Below are 17938 nucleotides of genomic sequence, written 5' to 3'. Positions count from 1 at the left end.
CCGAGTTAGCGTGACGGAACGATATTTCTACGTGAAGGGACATCAATCGAGTGCTTTGAGGGGAGGGGAGGGGAGGGGTGGGGGGTGGGGGCAAGCGTTTCAAGTAATGTCGCGCGCAACCAGATTTTCGCGGACGTTTATACGCGTTGCGAAAAATATTTGCGAAGTTCAGGCTGAATGGATTATACGGAGTGGTTCAAGACTAAATAAATACGCGGGATCCGGATCGAAAACAGGACTGAACGTTCCCAGGCGTTGTTTGCACACCTCCGCGAGTAAGCGGGGGCCGGGGAGTCGCCATTGGGAAACTTGAAAAATGGAGAACCGGCTATTATTTTTTTTTTTTTTTTTTTTTCGTTGGACGCAAGAATTTGTCCCCTGTCGGCTGAAACGCACACTATGGAAACACGCCGAACGGTTCCCGCCCATTTGCACAAGCATCGGCGACTGCAAACAGAACTTTTAATTGGACCTTCGATTCCTTCGATTCGGAAAATTTTTTAATGCCGCGCGGCGGCGGGGAGACGTTAATTATGTTACCGGACGGCGGAATGAGACCGTGCCGCGGGATTTATACTTCGTGGGACACGTTAGCCGGCCGCGGACACGACCGTGTTTTATTATTTAATTTTATTTTATCCGTTTTATATGCCGGTCCCCGGTAATTTCATACAGCTCCCGACATAAAAATACCGGCGCGCACACGACGCCCGGGACCCGTATACCGACCGGTCATTCTAATTTTACAGGAACACCGCGACGCCACGACTGCCCGGCCGCCCATAAATGCTTCATGGGCCCAACTAACTTCAGAATTGAACCGGGAAACTCCAGGTCCCCGGGAAACACCGCGACATGTGAAAAGCACCGCCGCCGGCTGGAAAACGTTCCGACTCGTTAAGGGGTAACGCCGCTCGACCGACCCCAAAAATGGCGCAACTTTCACAATTTTTTTTGGCAGGATATAACAAATGCAATACAAAATCTGGCCACGGGTCTTTGTTGTACAGGTTTTAAACCGTAATTACTGTCTTCTATTCGACACATTTTCAAGCTACTTTCATCGACATTTTGTATCACTTCACCGAATTAATTTTGTAATAACTATAACCAAATTTAAGAAGCCATTGCACAGAAAACACAGAAAATAGATAAAATTTGTTATTGATAGCTATTAGAATTTCTTTTTTCCGATACTTTTGATAAAAATACTGTCAACGTGGCTCACATATTATTTCCCGAGAAAAGTGAAATTGACAATTAATTAAATACACATATCAATGAGATATTGCGTTCTAATAAAGCGAACAATATTCCCGAATGTTTCAATTGTGTTCTCGAATTGTTTGGTCCCGATTGCTTTGTTGGTTTTTGACTGACAATTGAATGAAAGATGTACGACATACGCGCTTCGCATTTGACGAGTGATAACGGATGGTTAATAACATATTGATAACGCGTTTGAACAAAGCTCATGCATATCCTGTAATTTTATTAAAAATATCGGAAGAGTTGCCAAATTTTCGGTGGACCTAATCCGATGACACGGCACTGTAGCCACTGTGTAACGCGTCGAATTAGCCAGGAAGTTCGCGGAACGACCGGTGCATTGTTAAGGGCACGTCAAATCGCGGGACGAGGAATTTCGGAAAATTGAAGCCCGGAGTCCGGATCGGGTCAAGTCGGGCCGAGCAGCGCCGAGCAACAAAGGACTCGATCTATTAAACGGGGACCCCCCAATCGATCACCTCGTGATCGCGCCGCCGGCGCAAAGTGGCCGATTGAATTTCAATATTAATCGAACAGTTAGCGGGTGTCGTTCGAACGCGAACGCTCATTCGACCTATTAAAAATGCAACAGGCCAAAATTGGCCATGCCAGAGAAAACAATGCCATTAGCCAATCCCCACCACGGCCCCCCAGTTCGATGGAAACGTTGCCGGGCCACTGGGAAATATACCGCCGTCACCATAATCAGGGGAAACCGACCGCCGCAGTGAAAAGAAAGAAGAAACGCATCGATGAGATGCAAGACAAATTTAAGAAACAGAATTTTACTATTAATGCAATCGGTAACGTTAAAATTATTTTCCTTCTACTTCGAAGACTGTATTATCAATGGTCAGTTGAGATCATGCCGATTAAAATGAGCCCAAACACGCCGTAAGTCGGATCAATGGAAGCCGTTATACATTCACAAGCAATCTACAGGGTGTGCCATATTATTCGCACGCTTCGAATAACATTGAAATTATGATTTCTATAAATAATAGTAAAAATACTTGCAAAGGTGAATTAAGGTATGTTGAGAATTCTCCAGGTATTCATCGCTGTGTAATTTAAAGTTGTTCGAGGTGCGCAAATTATGTGACATCCTGTAGATTGCTTAATAATTCAAAATGATTTAAACTAGTCGGATTTATATCGTGTTTCGGCGCATTTTAATCAAGAGAATCTCAGCTATCCATCGATGCTATAATTTCGCATCGACTATGCGAAAAGCATGAAGACCTGGTGTCTAAAACAGAAGGCGGAAACGATCGATGTAACTTTATTGGACGGGTTGAATAGGGGACACGGCCGCGTTTGATTGAACGGCGTGCATTATCTCCGCGGAAATGCCGTCCCCGGGACAAGCCGTGCGATACAGATTCCAATTATATGCATTAAATCTAAATTAATATCAATTTTTGGACGGGCGAGCAGACGAATTAAACGCGACCCCGATAAGCTAGCAGCTTCCACAGCCAGGACACCGCGGAGCATGATCGTCGTCGGTGGAACCGTAACGATACTAACCGATTACGGGAAACGAAACGAGGAAAAGCAAGATGCTGATCCAAAGGGCAAGGGGAACTGCGGCCGCGACCACGGTTTACGAAGCCGGAACGAAATTCCCGACGAGCTAGACGTACTCGCCGGACATGCCAGTAGATGCACGAACATTTGATGGCGTCGTGTGTCCGCGTACCCGTGGATACGTGTCTCCAAAGTAATTTCCAGTTATCTGCGTTTACGATTCCGCAGTTACGCCACCGTGATTCTGCCTCGTGTTCCTCGGTTCGACGTAGGACGTTCTTTACGTGATTCTTAACTAAATATAACTCTGTATAACAAATAAGAATGTTTAATAACAATTATACAAATAGAAATTTAGATGGGTGTATAGCTCTTGAAGAGTAGATTAAGAAAGTCTACTAACATTTTTCTCTAAAGTGAACAGTTGTGCTGAAAATTACGAATTATACTAGAGACTTTAGTCTACGAATGCCACGTGTGGCAGCCACTGTGGCCTCCTAAATGCATAGATATCAGCGTCGCTATAACTTTATCGTGGTCTTGACCGTTTATATTTCATTTTAGATGATTTAATTAATAATGACAGATATTGATAAATATTTTGGCGAGGGAAATAGTTAAGACCGCGGCGGATGTTTCGAGGAACCCGTTTCCTGGTGCGAGGAGAAATGGAAACAGACACGAAACGAAGCGTAATAGTCGGAGCATCGCGGAAGTTTAAGATTTCATTTTGAAGTCCCATTAGAATTAGATCCCTCGGCGGCGTGATCGTCGCCGGCAGCCCGCTTTCATGTCGCAGTAAAGTGGCGAAGTGACGCACGGAAGAATAAACGAACGTCTCCCCGCGTCGCGCCGCGCCCTCGCGGCCAATACAACTTTCAGTCCACTTTTACAAAACAGCAGAAGCTTTTTAGGGCGCCGTTACCCGGGCAACTTTCGAGCAAGAGTTTACGGTGCGTGCCGGCTGAATATTTCGCGATACCGTGGGATCCCATAAAAACGCCTGCCCGGCAATACCCGAACGCCGCGCGCCGCGGACGCCCGGCAGCAAAGGCGCACGCAAAAACATGCACATCGACGCGAAGCGAAAGGGACCGTAAAATTATTATCGCGGCGACACTTCAATCCCCGCGTTACGCGGCAATTAGAGCATCCTTAACGAGCTTCGTCGCTCTCGCCGAGAAGAAGTAACCGAGCCCGAGTTCCGGACGATGAAGTTCTCGAAAAGTTCGAGACACGAAGTTACACTTCCCTCCGGCGGAGAGGGAAATTCTTCGGCCGCTTCGTTTCGCAAACTTCCAACGCAAATTTGACGATTCGGACTCGGTTGCCTTTCGGTTCGTTCGTATTTGGACTGCAGTCGTCATGGAAATGTCTCGGAGCGGCTTGCTCCATTAGGCCCGATGATGTTAGGTGTTGTTGAATTAGGTGTAACGACGACGGGCGCTGTTTAGATAGCACCGATGGCTTTAGGTGTTCTTTAATCAGATTTGGTGGTGTTAGGTGCTGTTTAATCAGGTTCGGGGGTGTCAGGTCTTGTTGATTAGTATGTAATAACATCAAGTGCTGTTTAGGTAGCAATGATGGTTTCAGGTCCTCTTCAAAGAGATTTGGCGACGTGAAGTGCTGTTATAGGCACTGATCGTTTTAAGTGTAATTAAACCAGAATTACTGATGTAAGATGTTCTTTAATCAGGTTCGATGATGATAGGACTTATTTAGTAGGATGTAACAACATCAGGTACTGTTTCGATAGTGCCAATTGCTGTAGATGTTCTTCAAAAAGGTTCATCTAGGTCTCCGACACTTGTTCATCTAGGTTTGAAATTAAATGTTGCTCAGTTAAAGTTATGTTACGTGGTACTGATGACTTTAGATAATTTTCTAACAGTTTTGGTGATGTCAGATGATAAGATCAGCAATCCAGACAACACTTGTTCAGCTAGGTTTGAAGTTAGATATTGCTCAGTCAAAGTTATCTACATATAGACAGTACTGATGGCTTTAGATATTTTTCAAACAGGTTTGATGATGTCAAGCGATGTCAGATGATAAGATTAACAATGCCGACGCTTGTTCAGCTAGATCAGAAGTAAGATATTGCTCATGCAAGTCCTATGACATCAGACGACATCTAACAAGATTCCATGATGCCAGAAGTCGTTCTTTCCAGTTCGATGACGCGAAATCTCGTTCAATGAAGTACACTAAAGACAGACATTTTCCGGGCAGATTTGTTAATACAGATGTCGCTGCGTTATCCGGGATAAATTGTTGGTCAAAGCGAGAATCTCCTTAAAGCCCCGAATACTATATTACGTCAGAGACAGCGAATCTCTCGAATTTTCGAGAAACTCAGGACTCCAATAAGTTCTTCCAGGTTTCTTATTCCGATTCCAGCTTGCCAATTACCGGGCCATAAATTTTCGAGGGCGTGCGGTCGTAAATTCGTGGCTGTCTTCCCCTTTTCCCGGGCGTTTTTGAAAAGCCCTCCGCAGACTCGTAGATCTTCCTCCCGGGATACTCGGGGATCCCGGCGGATTCAGTTTGTTTTGTTGGACAAGTATCAGTCGAAACGCTTCTTTCGTGCCCGGGGTCGCTTTGATTTAAGCGTGAACTCGGCGTCGAAGTTTCTATCGTTTTTAATTGAAAAGTTTGAACAGACCGGGAACAGGGGTCCGGCACCACCTCCACCTCCCCCTCCTCCTTCTCCTCCCAGCCCGCCGTTGGGAAAGTTGCCCGGGCGGAGGACGAAAAATGACAGGAACACTCTCTTTCCCGCCACTTAAAAGGATGCAGATGGTTTAATTATACTGTATGCCGATAATAAGGTCGCCAGCTGCGAGCAGCCGTGCAAAGGCTCAATTAAAGTTGTACCTTAATTTCTCGAGGGGGGACGCGCGGCCGGTCGGGCGAGCGAGCGAGCGAGCGAGCGAGCCGAGGGAGCGGGACGGTCGGGATGAGAAGAAAATCGCGGCGCGCCGGAAAGAAACGGCGGGAAAGGCGTTAAATAAATAAATGAGCGCTAATAGGAAAGTTCGTAACGGAGAAAAGGCGGGAACTTCCGTCGTAATTAATTTTTTTTTCCCCCGGTAATTCGGCCGTTGTAAAATCGATGAAGCGCGCGGCCCGTTAATGCGCCAGATTATTATTTCGATAAAACAAGCTCCCATTGTTTAATTGCACAATGGCCGCCCGGGCGAGGGGGGGAGGGGGGCGCCGGGTCGAGACAGAACGTAGCAGCTGTTGTTTCATTGCAATGCCCGGCGCGGAAACTTGCTCGAACTACTTTCGGGGCACGTATGCTCGAATCTATTAGCTGGGAGAACTCGCAAGCGAGTAAAACTTGAACGTGTTCAACCGGTATGCAGCGCCGGATGGATTGCAGAAACTGTAAACTCCCGCCGATGCATTGTGTTATAAGGCGCGGCGAAGTTGTAACGCAACCTTCGCTGCGATTCTTAAAACGGGCGCGGGGGAGGCGACGCGGGCCACCGGGAATTGCGTGTAATGACCGTGTAATTGTCAACTGCAATTTCCCCGGGAATTGCTCTGTCTGCTGTTGCGCCGGGCAAAGAGAACGATTTAAACGGCGAACGGGGGCGATTAACCGAGATTAATCGATGCCTAATCGCTCTTCGCGTCCCGGTCCTTCGCCTTCTACAAGACCGGTCTTCTGGGGGATATCGCTTCTTTGCAGGCTTCCTTTCGCGCGCTCGTTCTCAGATTGTACGGATTATTTTATGCACATTAATAGCCGATGCGCGTTTCGCGACAACGAGATTACCATTCGCGCCTTAATTATTCGCTTACTTGAATTCTTCTCTGATTCTCTTTAATACATTTCGAATTTCAGATGATCGAAATAATTGAATAATAATCTGAGATAATCGAGATTAAAATAATGGTAATTATTTGTACGTAATTATGTATTATATGCACAGTGTTCAAGCAGATTATAACATAGACAAATGTTGTATAAAAATCGGCCAACTTTGACAGACGATAATTCTGCGAAAAATGATCGCAGCACAATTACTTTTATTATGAATTGAAGCTTGAGTAGCTTCAATTCAAATATAGTGTATCTTGATTTTAATTTAGATACACTAACATCAATGTAATCATTTAAACGTGGAGGCATGTTTGTCACATCGAAAATTGTCAAATTCGTCACAAGGGTTATTTCGATGTGCTGTAATTTTGCGAAGAAAATTGCAGCTTCGTTTCTTTATTTAAATTAAAGAGAAAAGATCGAGCTTGATTTAGCTGTAAAATAAATCTGTAAAAAGATTGCAAAGACCATGCATTTCGTCTGACCTGGCAGTTTTCAATATGACAAACATGGTCTCGGATTTCATCGATTGCAGTGATAAAAGTGCATGAAAATTAAAATCCGAATACACCATCTTCAAATCCAAATAGACTATCTTAAAATAGAGGTTTCAAGCTTTAATTTAAAAAAAAAGAATCATCATCCAACGATGATATTTCACAGAGTTATCGTCACTCAAAGTTGGTCAATTGCTACCTAAAATTTTGTTACGCATCCATACATATGTATACATATATGTATTTCATTTAGCGAAAAGGTCACTATATTACTAATTCTTTTGAATAAGAAAAGGTCAACGGCCGTATGTTAGCCATCGCCATTTTTACGGAACCTCATCGATTTCGTTGAGGATTCTAGTTCGGTTACTTCGGTGACCTAGTGGAGGCTGTAGCGAGACGAGAATGGGTATGGGGGTTCCTATCAGTGGCAACAAGTAGCGGAAGGTTATGGTAATGTTCTCAGTCCCAGCACTTACGGTTTGTTCGAGGACCAGCCATCAAAAGGGGATAGAAACTACCCCTTGGAGCAGTTATTTCGCCTCTTGAAAGCCGCTTTGGGCAAGTGCATAGTCAAAGTAACGACCCCGGACTCAGTCTTTCGCAGAAGCAATCTTGCCCGCCCAGGGTTCATCTGCAGTCGATGTATATTCCGTGCCTTTAATGCTCTCCGCAACCCTCAGACGTAGAAAACATCGAGATTGCGGGGTCGTCGAAATTCTGCCGAAGCAAATCACCGAAATCGATTCTCCGCACCACATTATTTAACCCGTTTTCATGCGGGGAGCAGGGACCGCGTAAAAATGCTCTCGCGAACAAGACACTGAGAGCTCATTTACATTTCTAAATATTTTAGTCGTACATTTACATAATTTTTCCGTACGTGTAAAATATTCAAGATATACTTGAATATTTTTCTCGTGAATTTCTTTCGATAAAAAATAACACCGAGCTGAATAGAAATTCATTTCTATTTTTAATATTACTAATAGGTTAAAGATAACCTAACATTATTATTAAATTCTTCTCTTGTTCTTATTGTTTGTATTCAGACTAGTCAATTTTGTGATGGATGCCTAAATGCACTTCGCTGCGAAGAACGCAATAAAGAAATACGAGCAATAAAAGCTCTAGCATATTTGACAAATAATTTCCGAAAAATGCTCACATATATCATTCCGTGCACGTGGAAAATCAGCGACGATCGATACTCTTCGAACTATTTATTAGTACTGTACCACGACCGAGTCCAGACCGAAGTTCGGGCTGCCCGCGAAGCATCTTCCGGGGGAATCCGAAAGTTTTCCACCCGTTAGAAAATCATATTATTCGCGAAAGGAAAGAACGCGGGCAAGTTTCGCGCAAGTTATTTGCCGATGTAACGAAAAATTATTCCTCGCATAGTTCGTTACGCGGCCCGTACAAGAGAAGCCCATTAATGAATTTCATTTACAGCGTTTCGCGTGGCGTCTGAGTAGATCGGGGGGGAGGGGGAGTGGCCGGCAGACATTTTTCGTGGGACCGCGGGAACCGTAAAGAAAATTCCGTGGCCGGAATTCTTCTCAGCGTGCCGCCGCCCGATTCACATTTGCGTAACTCATTTCGCCGGTGCATCAGCCGCCGGTAAACAGCGAGACGAACCCCTTTTCCGTCCGAGTTAAATATACATTGCCGGAAACCGAGTGACTTTAGACACCCGCGGGATGTGGTTCTTCCGAAGTGGAACGAGGGCGGCGAGAGGCGGCCGAATAATAAAACCGGCGACAATAAATAACAATGCCGGCGGCGGTGGAATTCCCCTCTCTGGAAACGGCGGCTAATACGTTGGACACCGAGCGAAAGTCTAATTAGCGAACGTTTTCTGCAGCAGAAACGATCGAGCAAATATTTGTTTTTACGGAAAATAATAGTAATAAAAGATACGATGCATTTTAAACAGTTATCAAGATACTGTATCGACTGAAAGAATTAATTAGCAGGACACTTTCATTATTCTCAGATTTTTCCTGCCGGACACTTTTGTATAAAAAAAAAGGATATTGATGATAAAATAATAATAGAAATAATATGATAATAATAAATGAAATTCTCAGTTTTAAATATAAATATACTTTTCGTTAAGAAAATTCGGTTAACTAAAATATTAAATAACACTGTTCTCCAATTTTTGCAGAGCTTTCCTGGTCCATACTTTTCCACAAAAATGGAATGACGATAAAAGAGATAAAAATACAAATGTAATAATAATAAAAAATATAGTCAATTCTAAATACAGAAATTTCTTTCGGAATGTAAAAATCTGGTCAACTGGAAAATGAAACGGCAGTGCCTAGTTCCCAGTCTACTATTCTACGCCCTTTAAAACAATTGATGTGATTAACGCTCGCTATAAAATTATGCGCACAGAGAATCGTAATATTGTTCCGGCAAATGTAATGCAGCATTAATCAATGCGCCATCATGTTTCTCTCATGGCCGGCCGTAAACTCGCGCACGCTTTCCAACAGCCGTTTGTTCAGCGAGCTCGAAACGTTCCGGCAATTGTTTCGTTGCGCAAAGAACAGCCTCGAGGAGATATGTTTTCCTAATGCAATGCAGTACCAAAGAAAATGAAGAAATTAAGAATTAAAGTTCACCCCGAAGACCGTGAGGGCCGGGGATGCCGTGGAAAATTGCGGCTGTTCGAACCGCCGCGAGGAAAACGGTCCAGCGATTTGTTTGCCAAACGAGCGAGCATCTTGTATCCGTTAGAATACTCGAGAGGGTTGCGATGGCTGAAGGGGAAAACGCGTCTGGAAATATGGTGAAACCTGTCCGAGAAAAATCCGCCTCCGGTTCTTCGGAAAGCGATTCCGCGTTGCGCATTGGTTCCCTGATATTAAATTAAACGACTACGTTAACATTAATTGCAAAAACTAGATGTGGTTTAGTAGACCTGGTCTGGATCTAAGTCTCCTCAAGTATTGATGATACTAAGTCCTAGCTTTGAGATGCTGAAGGCGCTAAGTTTTAGCATGGGAGTCCTAGAGTTTAAAAGAGATGAAGCATACAGGTTCTGAGACTAAGTATACTAATTATAGGTCCTGGCTTTTTGAAGTATTGAGGACACTAGGTCTTAATTTTGGGATTGGAAAGAGTTCTAGACGATTCATTATGGGATTCTTAGATTTCAGAAGATATAGAGTTTGTCAGATTAGATAGATTAAACCTAAGTCCAGGTATTCTGAATTAGGTCCTAGTTTTGGTGTTCTAAAGACGCTAAGTTTCACTATAGGATTACTAAAGTACTGAAGATGTAAGTCTAGAAGTTGTGAGACTAAATATACTCAGCATAGAACCAGGTTTCCAGGAGTATGGTGGATATTAGGTACTAGCTTTGGGGTGTAAAGACGATAAGTTTCAGCATAGGTCTCTTAGAACACCGGAGACATTAAGTCCAAGATAAATACACTATGCCTACATCCAGATCCTCTGAAGTATGGAGAACACTAAGTCCTAGTTTTAAGGTACCAACGCCGCTAAGTTTCGGCATAGAGGACCTCTAAACTACCGAAGACATTAATTTTAGAATTTGTCACACTAATTCTACTAAGTCTAGATCTAAATCTCCTGAAGTACAGATCACTTATGCTATTAAAAGTGGTATCTACAACCATAAAATTCTCAAACTGCAAAATACATTAAAACCACACTTAGGTCTAGAAGTATCAGTCACTTTAAGACTCTAGGCCTAAGTTCGAAAACTCTAGGGTTAAGTTCAAAGACTCTACGTCTAAGTTCGCAAACTCTAAGTCCACCTTCCAAGCCCCAAGTCCAAGACACAGATCTATACCGCAAATAGTTGCGAAACTGATCGGACGAAGAAGACCAGGAATCCCCAAAAAATATGCAACTTTGCATTTCCCACCCGAAACGCGGTGCACACTTTTAGCAGGGCATCGTCGCGGAAATAGCGTCGAGAATGGAAGGAAGAGAAAGATGGCGGGGACGCCGAGAGAGGGGGGTGGCTGGAAACGGAAGCAGCTAGGAAGACTGATTATTCTGACTGGAGAAGAGTTCGTCTGGCTGGGTGGGCCACTCCATCATTTTGACGGTCGCGAATCCCTCTCGTAATATTGTCCAATGAACGCGCTCCTTTATTCTGGACGAATGAGGTGCGAGCGTTAAAAACATCAGGGGAAGAAAGGGGAGCCCCGGCAGCAGCCCCCTGCTACGAAAAACACAGCCGTAATGGAATCCAGGAATTCTCGGCGAAGAAAAAAAAAGGAACAGGATGGTATGATTGAAATCGATGGTCGGCTGATAGGCTCTCGGGAAAACGAATCGTCTTCCTGGCTCTGCTGTGCGGCAGACCCTAACGCGTTTTAGGGGATGGCGGTGATGGTTGGTGCTAACGAAGACACGCAAGCGGCGAACTTGCGGGGAAAAGAAACTAGCGGCGGAACTTTCGAGTCACCCGGTGGTGGAACCGCGGAGGGAGGGCCACGGGGAACGTTCGATTTTTCTTTCAACCACCCCCCCCCCCCTCCCCCTTGCCAGCCCCTCCGTCTCCATTTCCCTGTTTCGCATGCTGCCGCGAAATGAAATATGAGTAAAATGGATAACGGGCGAGTCGCGACCGGAAAATGGAACACGATGAGGAGGCAAGAGGGTGACACACAACGGTGAACGGGGCAGGGTCGTGTTTGGATTTCGCACGTTCAACCGAAATGGGACGAGACACGCGATGATGATGCATCGCGCACGCCAATTAAAACCCGGAGAACGAGCATTGCTCTCTGTCCGCGTCGCGCGGGACCGGTTTAAAAAAATCGTTCCCGCTTCCTGGATCAGAAACGTCCACCGACTGAATCGAACCAATCATGGAACGCTGAATACGCTGTAGAAATAGAAAGGCGGTCTCTGCGAAGTGGCAACCCCTTATATCGATAAAAAGAATAATTATCTCTATATAAGGGTAGTTAAAAATCTGGTTATCAAATTTTTATCGATTCTCCTATAACAATTGCAAGTGAAAATTCCAGAAAAATTCTGCGACGTGTCTATTACACAGGTAAACGTTCAACAATTATTTCAGATTTTGTAATCGAAAATTGTAACCGTGATGAAGATCCAAATTCGGAAATGACAAGTTTTCTGTGGAAGTATAAAGAAGATGTTGTTTAAAATTTTACAGTGATCGAAGGGTTTGTGTATATCGTGTCCGAAATTGTTCAGATTTTTTCTGAAGATATGTATTTGTTTAATAAAAAAAAAAAAGTGAAACGTGATAGACGCGTTACAGACTTATCCGTAAGTGATCTGAAACGTCATGAGTCCGACATTTTCGAGCGAGGGACAGGAGTGACAGGGGGACATTGTTATTCGGACCATTCGAAAGAGGCGACAGCTGCGGGGAGACAGAGGGGGGAGGAGATAGAGAGGTCGTAGGTTCGAGAGTGGTTACGCGGCCAAGATGGCGTAATATTTTTAATGGAGGGTGCCTTGGGTGATCTACGGCACGCTGCATTGTTTCTGTACGACGCCTCCGTATATTGCTTTCCCTCTCTCTCTTTCTCTCTTCGCCACCCTCCTCGTCTACCCCTCCTGCTCCTTTATCATCTTTCGTGCTCTTTGCGCTCCTTAAGTCGTACTTAAGACCTTCCGGCGACGGTTTCCCGAAAATTATACGACAGACGACTATCCGCGCCCCTTTTTACCACCGCTTGACTGACTCTCTCGTGACTTACCCCCTAAGAGAAACGATTTTTCTTTACAGTCACCTCGAAAATTTCACTTGGCCGGAAAGCATTTGACAGACACGATTTCTGGTTCATTTACGAAAACCACTGGTGACTTTATAAAAACTGCATTTTTCACTACAGTCCAGTTAAATTTGATTTCAAACGATAATACGAAAATTAAGTACTTAAATTTGGACTGTCATTCTCAATGCTGCTATTTGAAAATTAAAATAATATAAAATAACGTTATATAATATAATATAATATTATAATATAAAACTCTGAATGTTGTATTATCTCGTTATTTTATATTGCAACACATCTGCTTCGGAAAGATTTTATTTTTGGAAGTCATTGTAGACATTCGGTTCGAGCAAATTCTTTCGTCTAAAAGTTAATTCGTAAGAGAAAAGTTAATTCGTATTTTATTTCGCAACAATGGAAATAGTTTAAAATTCGCAGCAGAAAATTCACATTTCCTGTACAAACGCATTACGCCAACAATGTTCAAACATTCCGCGTTGCATAAATTCTCACAAAAATTTTACTTACTCTTGATTTCCCACGTAATCAAACAATTCTGTCCAACACAGAATGGAGCAACTTTCCGGCCGCCAGTAATATTAATTAAAAAAGCGTTGTTGCCAAGGAACACGAGCATGAACATTTTACGATTTCCATTGACGCGGGTTCCGCCTCACAGTGGCTGTACCTTGAACTTTACAATTTTTTGCCCGACGACATCTGAGATTAAAAACTTGAAAAAGCTGTCGCTCTTGAAAAATCACCCCTTTCGCGGAGCAAAGGCACAGAGAGATTGAGTGAGAGGGAGAAAGAGAGAGAGAGAGAGAGTGAGAGAAAAAGGGAGGGAAGGGAGTCGCTCTGAACCAACAGTCGCCCGTCGGTGTAAAGTAGAATTATGTCACGGCTTTACCGACGGATACTTTTTATGGGGCTTCGCGCAGCCACGGTCGCCAGCCTCTAAAGGCTACCAAAACTTTCCTTCCCGCTAAAACCATTAGCTTCCCCGTATATTCTCGTACAAAGGCGGCCGGGCACACTTCCACCCCCCTCCCCCCTCGGCCACCCTAAAATCCGGCGTTCACAGGGTTCGAAGGCACCGGTTCACAGGTGTCGGCGAGGACCGTGCGGCCAGCCTCGGAAAAAGGAATCCCCTAGCCATGGGGCGACGCGGTGCATCAACAAAGTGTCATTCTTCGTGCGTGGCGCGCCGCCTCGCCTTAGACGCTCTGATTAAACCCTGAAAGTCTGACGCGGACGTTCTACACAGAGGACGCCAAAGAATGCTCAACCTTTTGTGCAAGTTTACGCCGAACGGAGAAAAAAAATATTGGCGCACTCAGATTTTTTTTTCTGTTACATCTGACGCAAAGTGACGTGTCCAGGCTGGCCGCATCTTCTCGCGTCTAATGTTAATACTATGAAAAAATGTTGAAGCGTAGGTTCGTGCGTCGTTCGCGTTTTAACCTGTAAAGGGACCGTGGGTAAATTAATTTTTTTTCCTAGTGCTTGCAAATATATGGAGCTCCAAAAATTCAGGCTTCTCAGCAAATCTTCTTTTAATATGTATAAAAAGTTTCAGTTCGGTTTTCTACATTTGTTATTTTATAAAAAATTGCTAAATTGAAGGATCGCGTCGCTACGCTGCTTTTGCGATTTACCGAGAGGCAGAGGGTAGGATCAATTTTTCTTAACAGTATTTTCAGATGTACGGGTTTTAAAAAATTCAAGCTAATCAGCAAACGTACGTTCGATACACATAAAAAGTATCAGATCCATTGCTTTTATAGGTAATTTGATAAAATATTGCTAAAAGCGGAGGTTGTATCCGTTGCCGTTTCTGCTCGGCTGACATTAAACAGAGTAGCTGGCCGCGTGCGATACAGTTTTGATCCAGCGTGACGTAACGAGGGTCACCGCCGTCGGAAGGGAAAACCGAAAGAAAACGAAGGGAACGTCGTAAAAATCCGAAATGTTCCGCGGGAGTAAAAATTTTACTGGCCGGGGTTTTTACGTATTCCGGAATCGAAATATCGAGGGCGCCGGCGGACGAGGCGCGCTTCTACGCCGTGTAACTTGATTGGCAAAAGTAAGCACCGGGATGGATACCCGGTTAAGTATCCCCCGGGGATTTTACCTCGGGTCCCGGGCTGAAAAGAAATACATAACAAAGCGCTACGATAAGATTTATATTTCATTAATAGCCCCGGCTGATGGATTCCTGTTACGTTTCCGAAGTTTCTTTTCACTTAGGGCCGGTCATCGTTCTTAATAATTGCCGGTAATGAAAAGGAATTCCGGGGGCCAGGAAAAAAGTTCCGCGGAACCGGAAATAAAAAGAACGCGGAGGTTGAAACTTGGTTAAGGGCGGCAATATTAATATTTCCCCGCGTATATTCCCGCCACGTTTCCACGGAACATTCTTACGTCGTGTGCCTCTCGCCCGACCATTCTGCCCAGAAGGGAACCATAAAATTTTCTGACGGACTACCACCAAGCCGGGGCCGAACTCCGGTCTCAAAGCCGAATCAAAAAACTACTTTAACAAATTTCAAACTGTTTAAGAATTTACGATTATACGTCCACCGTTATCGCCTGATTACACGGCGAACGGAGAGGAAATTCTCCAAGGGAAGAAGAATATAGAGCGGAGGTTGGAACAAGGTGCAAGTCGACGCGATTCGATTCTCCATAAAAAGAAAAAAGTTTCACCGAAGAAATAAAATCGTGTTCGATAAGGGAAATCGGTGTTCACGAGGAACCAAACGCGCCAGGTGATCGAATGAAACGCCAACGACCGATCCGGCGGTACAAATAAAGCCGAGTAAGCCGGGAAAAGACCCCGGCTTCGTGGCCGGGGCCCTCCGCGAGTACCTAAATTATTCGAAACAGCCAACTAACGCTGTGCACGGCCGGGTGGGTTGGACGACGGTAAGCCGCGTAAAAATGCCTCTTAATCTTGAGCGTGGTCTGTAGATTGCCAGCGGAACATTTTACGACCGCCGAAATGCGACCACGAAACGAGCAAGACGACGGAATAATAAGAAGACAGAAATTGCTGAAAGAAGCTGCCGCAGGAATTATAAAATTTATGGGGGCCGTCGAAAAAATTACTAAGAAAAAGGTAAGAAATAGGCTGGACTTGATCATTCGTGGGCGGGACTAAGGTGAAATAATGGGAGGAGTCTAGTCGCAAGGGTGGAGTCAAGAGTGATCGTGAGAGGAGTACCAATAGGAGGCGGAGAGAATAATTGAGAATTGAGACGTTGAGTCGTCGAAAAAAATTACTGCAAGAACGATTTGTGAGCGGAGTCTCAATGAGAGACAATGGGTGAACTTTATAAATTAGAGAGTATAGAAAATTGGGTGGAACTTGTTTAAGAAAATTCATTTCTCCTTATTACAAGAAATAAATCAAAATCTGTAAAAGGAACAAGAAAGAAGTGTCTATTATAATTAGAAGGAGGAGCTAATTAGACCAATGAAGATTAATGGGCGGTGCCAATAAAACATAGTGGGAGGGTCTTAAAAAGCCTGCTAGATTCAACGACGAGATATTTCGACTGTACAGAAAAGACAAAAAAATCTCGTGAATATAAAAAGGCGGTGTCAACTGATTCAATGATGTAGAAGTTGCAGGACAACTGACTGTGGTTTGAAATTAGATGGAAGGCACAGAGAAAAATATGGGAACGAGCGGCTAAGGAACAGAATGTCGAACGAGAATAACAAAGCCAGGGCGAGGGGCCAACGACGAGCGGCGAGCTCACTTCTAAATTAATTACTATACAATGCGGGAACGCTTTGTCGCACGGCGTCTTTATTAAACAAGCCCGCCCCACCCCTCCCTCCCGGCTCCGCCTTTCACTTAACCGACATATTACCCCCAGGGGCGAGCCATGTATTAACCGTGTCCTGCAGAGGCCGCGCCGGGGCGGACCTGTCCTAACTAATTTTTTTCATCCTCCGGAACGCCAAATCCCCTTGTTGCATCCTTTTGTTTATGCAACGAGGAGCCACCGTGCGGCAGATATTGCGGAGATTACGCGGCTCGAGCCTCGCCGGCGCGGCGAAGATTTAACGGTTGAATTAGTGGCGTTCCTTAATGAAACATGAATCAGGGATTGAAATCAGCCACCAGGCGTGTTTTAATGCCTTCGAATCTAGCGGAGCGGGCACGGGGGGAAGATGTTTCGATGCGGCATTCGGCACCGCCCACTATCCGACTGTTTCATCGAAGTTTCATCAGATTGTAACTTCACGGAAATTCGGCTGCGTCTTGCGCCGAATATAAATGGTAATCCGTGGATGAACTTCACCGTCCCGGTGCTGCTCTTATTTGCGCATTTATGTAATTGAAATTACCAAGCTTGCCTTGCGTACGGGGGCCGACCGCTTTGAAAATAATTCAACGGGAAGTTTACGCCCTTCGCGTAAGATGCGACCTCTTGCCATCGTCAGAAGTCGATTTTCGTGAAAAACGAAGTACAGCTTTATTTAAGAAATTATATTTTCATTGGACTAAAGGTATCGAGAAGTCTCGTACTGTTATTTCTCGTATAATTAACCCTTTGACCTCGAGTAGCGACTGTCAGGAATTGAAATTATTATATGAAGTTTTGAATCAATTTCTAGATTACATTTATCTTTAAAGAACTGTTCAAAATATAATTGTTATATATAATACGTTATGTTAAATGGAAATACCGTAACCAAATCTACTTTGAATTTCGAGTTAAAATGGCGTCGAGTACAAAGGGTGAACAACTCATTCATGCTACCTTATCTTTCGCGTAAATCCTTACCGAGAAATCCGCCCAAACAAAATGAGTAAATAAAACTAACTAAAACTTCTACTAAATAATGAATAAATAAGAAGTTGGTCTGCGATTAAACGGCAAAACAGACTGAAATAATAAAATTGGCAAGAGTGTTTGGATTACTCGAATCCTCTCGAACGAGATCGTGGGTCGCGCAGCGTTTCGATGGTTCAACCACGGATCTCCGTAGTTCAGTTCGTCGTCCGTATGCACGCCCCCGTGAAATCGTTGTCATTAGACCGG

General features: G+C 44.3%; 1 protein-coding gene across 6 annotated transcripts in view; it reads right to left on the bottom strand.

Annotated features, from left to right (window-relative positions):
* The window catches only part of Heph (polypyrimidine tract-binding protein 1 heph), a 504094-nt gene that overhangs the window by 68627 nt on the left and 417529 nt on the right, over positions 1-17938 (bottom strand). The gene's annotated exons all lie outside the window — the stretch shown is intronic.

This window comes from Augochlora pura, chromosome 7 (assembly GCF_028453695.1).
Source record: "Augochlora pura isolate Apur16 chromosome 7, APUR_v2.2.1, whole genome shotgun sequence".
Classification (NCBI taxonomy): Eukaryota; Metazoa; Arthropoda; class Insecta; order Hymenoptera; family Halictidae; genus Augochlora; species Augochlora pura.
This window is presented reverse-complemented; position numbering and strand designations above follow the sequence as displayed.